The following is a 10,867-nucleotide window of genomic DNA, read 5'->3' on the forward strand; positions in this document are numbered from 1 at the left end:
TTGCTCTATTCCCCCTTTTGCTGATGCAGACAAAAATGTGCTCCTTAAACCCCTTGCTGTTTAAAATAATACAGTCCTTTTGAGGTGGTTGAGGACAAAATTCCTAGTTGTGTTGATGACTAAAAGGCTGTCTGAGAATTGCTAACTGCCCTTTCAAGGCATGAACGGGTCTGTCAGTGACAGCCTAGGGCTTCACGTGGCTTTAGGCAAAGAGCTGAGTTTAACTCGTGCTAGGAGGAGAGAAGACTTTGCTAGTGAGGTGCTTAGAATTAGTAAATCTTCATAAATGTAGGAGATGTCAGTATTGTCATGCAGGAGGAGCACTGAGCTCTGCTAGGCTGAAAACTCTGTTGTCAGCAAAGTGAATGTACTGCAGGCCTGCTGCCCTGCATCGCTCTCCCACGTGAGTCTCCCTGCACATCAATTACTTGATCCTTTCTAAACAGCCTAACATTATGAGCTTTTAGGAAAGCATGTGAAGCTTGGAAGAAAAGACCAAACATCACAGCTGGTAAAGACCAAACATCACAGTTGATGTATAAAGCAGGATACCAAGACTCTAATTTGGCATCAAACAATGTCACTTCCTCCTTCCTGTGATTTTTTTTTCCCCAGAGTTGTGCCTGCTTTGTAGTTCCTACATGCTTCAAGAGGAAGCTGGAGGATGTGGGGCATTTATTTATTTATTTAGTCTTCATCTAAGTAGTATATGTTCTTGAGTAAAAAGTCAAGACTTTGGGTCAAAGCTCCCTTCAGTTGTTTCACTGCTGGCACTGTTAAAATGAAGCGGGGGGCTGCTTCTGAGCCTGACTGCAGAGAAACCACCCCTAGAGTAGAACAGCCAACTCCCCACCCACTTCCTTTCCTCGAGGTTCTCAGCTCTGATGTGAGGAAATTTGCTGTATTAGTTTCAAGCTAAGTGGTCTGGCAAGGTAAGAGAGACCACATTTCCACAAAACACTGGCCAGGGCAGGAAGAGAGCCCTCTTCTGTAGACATGAGCTGTCAGATCATGATGAAAATTGACTTCCCTTTTCCAGTAGCAGGAAAGCATATTCAGCACTTGGTCTTGGAGGTATTTGGGGGGTTTCTGCTTGTTTTGTTTGGTGTAGGTGGTTGTGGTTTGTTTTTTTTTTTAACCAGCAGGAGAACCACTATTTTGTTAGTAGTGCCTCAGACTCAGTGCTTGGTGCAAAGAGTCAGGAGGCTTTATTTCACAGGCAGAAAACAGCTTCATTGGGCCTTTAGCTTCAGCAGTTAACTTCTACCATTCTTCTTTCTTCTAACAAAGAGTGTTCCACACTGCCTAGCCTCTAATCAGCATGGCATCCTGCCTCAGAGCAGGTTTTCTCCTCTTGCTCTTCTGTGTAAAGTTGGTCTTTCTGAACTCAAATTGGTGCTTGGGAACATTCTTAGGAGACTGTGGCTTTGGTAGACCTCTGTGTGCCTGTGATTCTAGAGAGGGAGCTGAGCAAGGTCTCCTTGCCTTCAAAACTTGTACTTCAGTGTGCACTGCTCTTGCAGGGCATTGAGCACTTCTAAGGCTTATGAATGCTCTCTTTCCAGTCAAACCACCACTGACAAAGAAACTCATGCAGCATGCTGCAAAGCTGAACTCTGGGTTATACCTCTAAGGACAGAACAGATGACCAAATGGAAGCAAATGCACTGCTAGAAAACTCAACTTGTTTTTTTCCCTCTGTGATGTGAGCTTGGCAAACAGAGAAGGTTGCTTTTCCTTTTAATAATTGTAGAGAGCAAGCAACTGACTTTCAGCCTTCAAATTTAGACCTGGAGAGAAACTTGGTGTGCTCTGTTTTGTTTGGTGTGTTGATTGGTTAGGGTTGTTTGGGGTGTTTTATAATGGCTGACATTTATGAATGAGTGAGCCACACACTGATGGAGGTCCATGTGACTCTCAGATAGCAGCACCCTTGCTCTGTGTACTTTACATGAACTGCTTTGGTTGCTTAAACTGTACTAGCCTAAAGCTTTCTGCATCCCTTTCCTTTGAAAATGCTTTTGGCTGTTTCCTTCAATGTCTAACAGTTGCATATTCTCAGGGATCTTACATAGCCATGGCAAAATAAGAGTAATCACAGCCTTACACCAGGGGAATAAGGCTGCTTTTTGGTGTGAAGTTAGCATAGCTGAGGGTAGAACTCTGGTACAGTGTCTGACACTGACAATGTCTATCCAGTGCACATCCTTGCTGAGACATGGTAAATCCCAAGCAATCTGATGGAAGTGCTATCTGGGATGGAATAATGACAGTCAGCATCTTTGACTAGAGATCAGACACACATCTTTGTAACACAGTGCTGCTGGCATTAGAGCAGAGCTCTTAAGCAGTTCCAGTCGAGTCCTGCTTAGCAATGGGAGGCTTTTATTTATTTTATTTATCTTGTTCTTTAAAAAAGTAACTTTAGAAAACCCACCAACCCCCAAACCCTATGTTCTGGAGCCTCCTCTGCTATTTTGAGACACCATACTTGGTTGCATTGTAGAAATTCTGTTCTAGAATTGCAGAATATGATCTGGATATTCAAGTGCAAGCTTCAGGAGCCCTTGAAACAGCCCATCCTGCCACTCTTGTGATATGGGTCTGCCTTTAGCAGATGCACTTAAAGGTGAGGGCCATATACCTTCACTTACAAGCTTTCTTTCAAGCATCATGGAGATTTAGGTTGCAGCTGCTTGCTTTGAAAACGTTTCATGGCCTTGAAAAGCATCACTTGGTTAGCTGGCTGTATAAAAAGTATGCCCAAAATGTGCTTCAGTTGCTTGCAGCAGGCTTTGGCAACAGGGTGTTAGGTATCTCTGTGTGCTGGGCCTTCTAAGCCTTCCTTTTCATTATCACTTGAGCTCTTGTGGAAGAACTTTGGGGAACTTTTACACTGCCTTGCAGACAGAGGAAAGGTGATTAACATGTTCCCACCTGGCTATCTTCCCCTCTTTCCCCATCCTGTCCCCACTCCTTCCTTTCTTTCCATTGTCATCTGCTTTGCTATTGGAGACGCTGCTGTCAAGGCAGAGCATCTCTCCATCGGAGTGCAAAGCAGGAAGCTTTGTCAGTGATGCAAATGTAAATTGGGAAGGTCAGACCTGAATTCTTTGGCAGGCAACCAAAGGTGCAGTCAGATGGAGAATGTGCTGCTTTTCTCTGAACTTCCTCCCTGCTTTGATGGATTTTTGTCAGGAAAACCACAGCACTTTTGAAACTTCTAACTTCACCAGTGAAGCTTTAATTGGGAGACTTCAGGCTTGGCAGTTCCACCTTTTCCAAGAGAAATCACAGGGATTATTTATGTATTTTTTCAATTGAGTTGTTCTCTTTTCTCCTGCCTGCATAGTACAGATAAGAAAACAAAAGCAGAAGAGGGGTCAGGATAACTGAATTCATGCCTCTCTGCTACCTTCTGTAGCCCCTTGCTGAGCAAACCCTCCAAACTCTTGCATATTCCAAGCAATATAAAATCACCCTCATGCAGAAAGGAGTATCATAACCTACTCACTGTCTCTGAGCAGGAGCTGACCCAGCTCACAGTTCACACAAGGATGTAAGCACTGGCTTTGAGGTTAGAACACAGGCATATGCTTCACTTAAGGCACGTGCACCCTCCCACTGGCATGCAGTGCTTCAGAGTGTGGTCTTTGACTGTCATCTTTAATATCCCTTTCTTGGTAGATCCCTTCAGATCCTCCAGATGTGCTAGAGGTGGAATTTGAAATTACTATTTTTCATTTTTAATTCAGCTTCCTTGTTTCCATATCCTGATTTCTGCTTAGCCCTGTTTGTTAACTGCATTTTGCATTGCAGCTTTCAGGAGGCCCAAAGCTTCCTGAATTCCTTGTGTCTACATCCACCTTGAAAGTTTGAGATTTGTCTCTGTTTTAAACCTAAGCAAGTAACTTGCATTGCAGAGTGCAATGACTAAACTGAAGACCAAAGCAGACTGGGTTTTGTGGTTGCCTTTCCCTTTTTTTTTTCAGGCAAATTTTGGGTATACATTTTGTCACTGTCAGGCTGACCCTGCTGCAAGCTTTGCTTACACATACCAAACCACATCACACACATCCTGAAGTACATTTAAAGAAGGTATATTGCCCCCACACACTTTCAGTTCACTGAATTCTAAGGGCTTGTTCATGCCCCCCAAAATTGCCTCTCCCACTGTATGTGAGCATTGCATGAATTGTGCTGTTCATGAGCAGCTTGGTCCAAAATACTTTGGAGTTTCCAGCCTGTATCATCTTTCAAAGCATACATCATCTGTCCCTTCTTTGGAAGTATTGTTAAGACCTTTGTCAGACTTTTCTATTATTTCATTACAATAAACTTATTTTCAATAAGCATGTTTTACAATCTCACTTTCTCCTCCCATGGATTTGGTTTCTTTCATGCTACAAAAAGGCCTGAAGTGCTCTTCAGGATTGCATCTGTTCTGTGTGAACAGTCAGAAACACTCTGGGTTTGGGTGCACAGAAACTGCCTGTATGTATCTTTGTATGAAGAATGTTGACACACATGGAACCTGCTTTGGTTACCAGAATAAAAGCCGTGTCAGGCATGTGTTTGTGGGTCCTTGGACAGTGTAAATGTGTGAAGGCTGTAGATGGAATAGCCTGGCACTGTGAGAGGAATTTACAATTGCCCCTATTGTTTGCCCTTCTTGTGCCTGGACTTGAATCTCACAGTGTCACCCAGGTTGGAAGAGACCTCAAAGATCATCAAGTCCAACCTGTCACCACAGACCTCATCACTAAACCATGGCACCAAGTGCCACATCCAATCCCCTCTTGAACACCTCCAGGGATGGTGACTCCACCACCTCCCTGGGCAGCACATTCCAATGGCTAACGACTCTCTCTGTGAAGAACTTTCTCCTCACCTCCAGCCTAAACCTCCCCTGGCACAGCTTGAGACTGTGTCATCTTGTTCTGGTGCTGGTTGCCTGGGACAAGAGACCAACCCCCACCTGGCTACAACCTCCCTTCAGGTAGTCGTAGACAGCAAGAAGGTCTCCCCTGAGCCTCTTCTTCTCCAGGCTAAGCAACCCCATCTCCCTTAGCCTCTCCTCACAGGGCTGTGCTCAAGGCCTCTCCCCAGCCTTGTTGCCCTTCTCTGGACACGTTCAAGTGTCTCGATGCCCTTCTTAAACTGAGGGGCCCAGAACTGGACACAGTACTCAAGGTGGACACAGTACTCAAGGTGTACTCTCTCTTCCACAGAAATCTCAATGACTGTAGGGACTCCTGTGTGATCACCTTGAGATGCAGAGGAAGACTAGTGCTCTTTAATTAATGGAGGTGTCACATCTCCCTCTCCCCCCTCCTCTCTCTCTCTGCAAACACAACCTCTGTATAGAGGTCCATACCTGCTCTTCCCTATGAGGGTGGTGAGACACTGGAACAGGCTGCCCAGGGAGGTGGTAGAAGCCTCATCCCTGGAGGTTTTGAAGGCCAGGCTGGATGTGGCTGTGAGCAACCTGATGTAGTGTGAGGAGTCCCTGCCTGTGGCAGGGGGATTGGAACTGGATGACCCTTGAGGTCCCTTCTAACCCTAACCCTAATCGATGATTCTATGATACCTGGTTATCTCTCTAGCAAGGGCAAGTCTCTCTGTGAAAGGCAACATCCAGTGCAGATCTGTGAAGTGGCAGAGTGATTTCCTCAGCTGGAGGAGAGCAGATGCTACTGAGCCCCTGCCTCTGCCTGCCCAGCTCTGGGGCAGGAGGGAGGGTACGTATTTCCTGTTGCAGCAAACAGCAGCAGTGCTCAGCCACAGCTAGCTGGTTTCTGTGGGTTACAGGAGACTCTGATCCCACAGGAGACTCTGATCCCTTCTAATTGCAGTAAGTCCCAGAGCATCATCTCTGTAATGGCTGAGAGTTGCATTTGCATCAGTAAAGACTGAGCTCTGGCAGGAGCCCTAAACTGTCTCCCTCTGGATCCCTTCAGGATCCCTCTGTCTCACCTGCTGATGATTACCTGGTGTCTTGGTGATGGACAAAGCATTTAGAAGGCCTTCCAGGGCAGACATCACATCCCTCTTCTTTTACCACTCCAGGGTTTCATTCATCTCCTTCCTAAGGAAATGAGAAAGTTATCAGGGTTGTGAGACCCTGGCAGTTCCAGCTAAATAACAACAGTTGTCACTAACACTTAGAGGTCCCCCTAAGACATTGTCTTGGCCCTGCTTTGTGGGCACATAGAAATAACTTGGCATGTGGGTGAGCCTGGGTGCCACTGACATGAACTGTCATTACAGCTGTGGTGCAGATTGCTTTGGTGGCTCTCCTGAAGTGTCAGCTGTGCCACAGCTAACAGCTGAGCCCAGCTCTCTGTGTTACCTGGCAGCTCCTCTGAAGGCTGCTGTTGGGCAGAGCTCTGCTCCACGCAGGGTCAGCACTTCTGGTGTTGGTAACTGCACTGGATAGTGATAGCTCTTCACACCGAAACAAAGAGGATGTGTAGAGACAGAGACATTGGAAGCAGTAGAGTCTATCAAACTTCTCTTAGCATTGTAATGCTATAATGAACTGTTGCCTTTCCTCATTTGAAATCACAAGGTACTGTTCTAGCTGAAAGATCAGGTTTCAGCTGTCCATCCAGGCCTGCAATGAATGAATTGAACAGATGCCTGTTTTCACCAGGGGAGCAGTGACTTGCCACTTGCTGCAGCCACGCAGATAACTTCTTTTCATTGGCATTTTTTGACTGCAGGAGGAGTGCTGTGATGGGGTCCAGCATGAACTGGGGTCCAGCATGAACTGGGGTCCAGCATGAACTGGGGCCCACAGACCTTCCCCATAAGTGTCAGTACTGTGGCAAGTCCCACAAGCCAGTGCCTCTAGCTGGGCCAGAAGCCCAGCTTTTACCTGTGAGCTGTGATGATGGTTTGCCAACCAGCTACTGCAGTGTACTGTTTGACAGCTGAAACATGCCCACAAGCAAAGGAGAGCAGAACAGGGTGGCTGCACAGAGGAACTGTTTGCCAGTGTCACAGAATCTCAGAAGTAACCAGGTTGGAAAGGACCTTTGAGATCATCAGGTCCAACCTGACACCCAACACCATCTCATCAACTAAACCATGGCACCAAGTGCCTCATCCAGGCTCTTTTTAAACACTTCCAGGGACGGTGACTCCACCACCTCCCTGGGCAGCCCATTCCAAGGGCCAGTCTCTCTGTGAAGAATTTCTTCCTACCATCCAACCTAACCCTCCCCTGGTGCAGCTTGAGACTATGTCCTCTCCTTCTATCATGACCAGCCCCCAACATCCTTTCAGGTAGTTGTAGAGAGCAATAAGGTCTCCCCTGAGCCTCTGCATCTCCAGGCAAACAGGCAGTAAGTCAATCAGCTCTGTAAAATGTTCTCTTCTCCTAAAGAGCTAAGCACAGACCAGCAGCACTGCCCAGATGTGTTCTATTCAAAATCCCATGCTTAAAAAAGCTTCCTTCCAGGTAAGTGTCTCCTCACTACAACTTCCACTGGTTAAGAGAAGCAAATCTGTTGCCAGTATAGGATCCTAGACGGACTACAGAGAGAGCCTCAGCTAAAACTTTGGCAGACTTTGTGATGTTTGTTAGCAAAGGTCAGGGGTTGTGGTAATGGCTGCTAAGTTCCTGTTCCCGAAGGAATCTAGATCCAAAGTGAAAGGTGGTGTGCAGAACACGTTGGGCTCATAGGAGCACACGTAGGTGCTGCTGTTAAAATTGGAAGCTCGAAAAGGACAGCTTAAAGACATCCATAAATATCTTTTTCTTGCTGTTCTCCCATATAGAAAGACTGCTTTCTGAATGTCTGGGTGAAAGGCAACACGAGCTCACAGCACCAAAGGTTTGCCCAGTGCAGCCAGGCACAGTGAGACCTTGGCTGGGTTGGTTTCTTTCGTGCTGTGCTAGAGGTGGTGTGTGACTGATGTGTCCTACAGGAAGCGTAAAGCTATTGACATGCAGAACGTAGGACCATAACTCAGTGCTGCAGCCTGGATGGAGCACAAGGATTTGAACACAAGGTTAATGTGTTTATGCAAAGCTGTTCCTTGAAGAGCAGCCACGAAGAGAAAGGTTTGCTTTATCATTTGGGAGCTGTTAGAGCAAGCCTCAAGGACAAGTACTAGAAGTGAGAAAAGGAAGCACAGGAGATGCTGCAGCACACCAGACATTGGTGCAACCAAGCTAAGTGTCTGTCCATCTCAAAGGTTTTGTCCAAGATGTTGCCATGTTTTTTTTTTCTAGTATTTCAATACCTTGACTCAAATGCCTTCATTAATTGACAGGTATTTATTCCTCCCCTGTGTTTGAAACAGACTTTAGATTTATTTCTTGTGTGTTGCCATTAAAACAAAGAACCAAACCAAACCAAACAAACCACATCAGCCTTAGAAAGCTTCCAGCTTCCCTTCCCTCGTGGGGATGATTCCCAGAAGAGCTGCAGTGACGACAGTGCAGGCTCAACCTTCAGCTCTGGGGATTAGGGAAGAGAAGGCATTTCCAAGTTTCATTGTGTTCCTGCATTCCCCTAACCTTCACTTTTTACCAGCCTGGTGTTCTGGCTTGCAAGGTCTGGTAAAACCTCTCCAGGATCTTTTGCTGTTCTCCCATTGCTTTAGCAGTGCACCACTGTGAGTGCAGGAGTTTCACCTGCAGCAGGAGGAGCTTAAACTAGTGATACTTGTGTCCTTCCAGAGCTGTCAGTCGAAGAGTCACTGAAATGCTGATTCCCTGCCAGGGCCCCCAGAGGCCCTGCTGCCAACCAGACCCATTTGGCCACTTTCTAAGTGTGTCTTACTGCTTTGAGCAGCTGCAGTGGTGTGTGGCCTGTGCAAAGTCCTGCAGTGATGCCAGGCAGAACAGGTCCCTGTTGTCTCCAATGCATCTGAAGCGTCAAAATGTGTTTTGCATCAATTTGTCTTGTCCCAAGGCTCCTGCTCCAGCTATAGCTGCCTGCCAAAATAATTTCCAATCAATTTAGGATCTGTTTCCAGTGTTGGTATTGCCAGCTCATCTGTAGTCTTCAGAGCACAGACGTGCCTCACATAGTTTCCTATAGGTCATAATTTTCCACTTGCTTTCTTGCTTAGCAGCTGGTTCTCAACCTCCTTCCTGCAGGGGAGAGGAAGCTGTGTGCTGTGCAGCCTCTGCTGCCTTGCCCCCTGCTTGCCTGCCCTGCTTTCTCCTTAATGTGACATCTGAGCCCTGCTCTCAGGTATTCAACACTCTCTGGGCTCAGCACTCCACGTCCCACACACTTCATGCTGGCAACAGCTTTCCTGAACCAAAGAAAACAAGAAGCTTTTGCCCCACCGTGGGCAGGGCACACCTACATGTGCAGCAGGGGGTTAGCAATGGCTCTGTGCAACCTGTGCCCCTCGGAGTGCTGCGGCAGCCGGGAGAGCTTTCGTCAAAGCCATGGTGAGAGACTCTTGTCAAGAGCAAGAGGCAATGCTCTGCCACACACACAGCTTCTTTCTGCTGCCTTTTCCCCTTGTGTTGAGGCATCACCAGTCCTACCTCAGCAGATGTGCCAGCAGGGCACAGGGACCTTCTAGCAGGTGCTTGTCTGTAAGGAACTTGAGCATCTCATCTATGAATAGAGACTAAGATCCCTGGGGCTGTTTAGTCGAGAAGAGAAGAGAAGAGAAGAGAAGAGAAGAGAAGAGAAGAGAAGAGAAGAGAAGAGAAGAGAAGAGAAGAGAAGAGAAGAGAAGAGAAGAGAAGAGAAGAGAAGAGAAGAGAAGAGAAGAGAAGAGAAGAGAAGAGAAGAGAAGAGAAGAGAAGAGAAGAGAAGAGAAGAGAAGAGAAGAGAAGAGAAGAGAAGAGAAGAGAAGAGAAGAGAAGAGAGAAAAGAGAAGAGAAGAGAAGAGAAGAGAAGAGAAGAGAAGAGAAGAGAAGAGAAGAGAAGAGAAGAGAAGAGAAGAGAAGAGAAGAGAAGAGAAGAGAGAAGAGAAGAGAAGAGAAGAGAAGAGAAGAGAAGAGAAGAGAAGAGAAGAGAAGAGAGAAAAGAGAAGAGAAGAGAAGAGAAGAGAAGAGAAGAGAAGAGAAGAGAAGAGAAGAGAAGAGAAGAGAAGAGAAGAGAAGAGAAGAGAAGAGAAGAGAAGAGAGAAGAGAAGAAGAAGAGAAGAGGGAGAGGGGATGTCATCAATGTGTATAAATATCTGAGGGATGGGTGTCAAGTGGAGGGAGCCAAGCTCTTTTCAGTGGTGCACAGTAATAAGCCAAGGAACAACAGGTACAAGCTTGAACAGAGGAGGTTTCACCTCAACAGGAGGAGAAACTTCTTTACAGTGAGGGTGATGGAGCACTGGAACAGGCTGCCCAGAGAGGTTGTGGAGTCTCTGGAGACTTTCAAAACCCACCTGGATGCATTCCTGTGCAGACTGCCCTAAGTGATCTCTGGAGATCCCTTCCAGCCTCAAATATACTGTGATACTGCGAGTTGTCTCCTTCTCAGGGGCATGCTGAATGTCACAGCTGCACAGTGGATTGCCAGGAGGTTTTGCAATTTATTTCCTTCAATTTTGGCTTCCTCTTCCCACCCTGTCTTTTAAGGAAACTCACTCTCACCTTATACTCACCAGCACACTTGCAGGATGTGAAAGTCAATGCTGCTTTGCCCCTGCCTCACACTTCACTAGTCTCCTTGAGCAGGCTGCTCTCCCCAGGCGCTCAAACCAGCCTCTGGGTGGGAACTAATCCAAACCCTGAGCTGTTTCAAAGGACTTTGATATGCTTCTTGCCAGCCAGCACAAAGGTTGCTTCATGTGGCACTTTTGTTTTCACATACAGGTCCTTTATTTGTGTGGAGAGTTCCTGCACTCGGGCTAGGCTCCTTCTTCTGATGAAGCTCTTCCACTTTTGATA

The sequence above is a fragment of the Dryobates pubescens genome, chromosome 4 (assembly GCF_014839835.1).
Source record: "Dryobates pubescens isolate bDryPub1 chromosome 4, bDryPub1.pri, whole genome shotgun sequence".
Lineage (NCBI taxonomy): Eukaryota > Metazoa > Chordata > Aves > Piciformes > Picidae > Dryobates > Dryobates pubescens.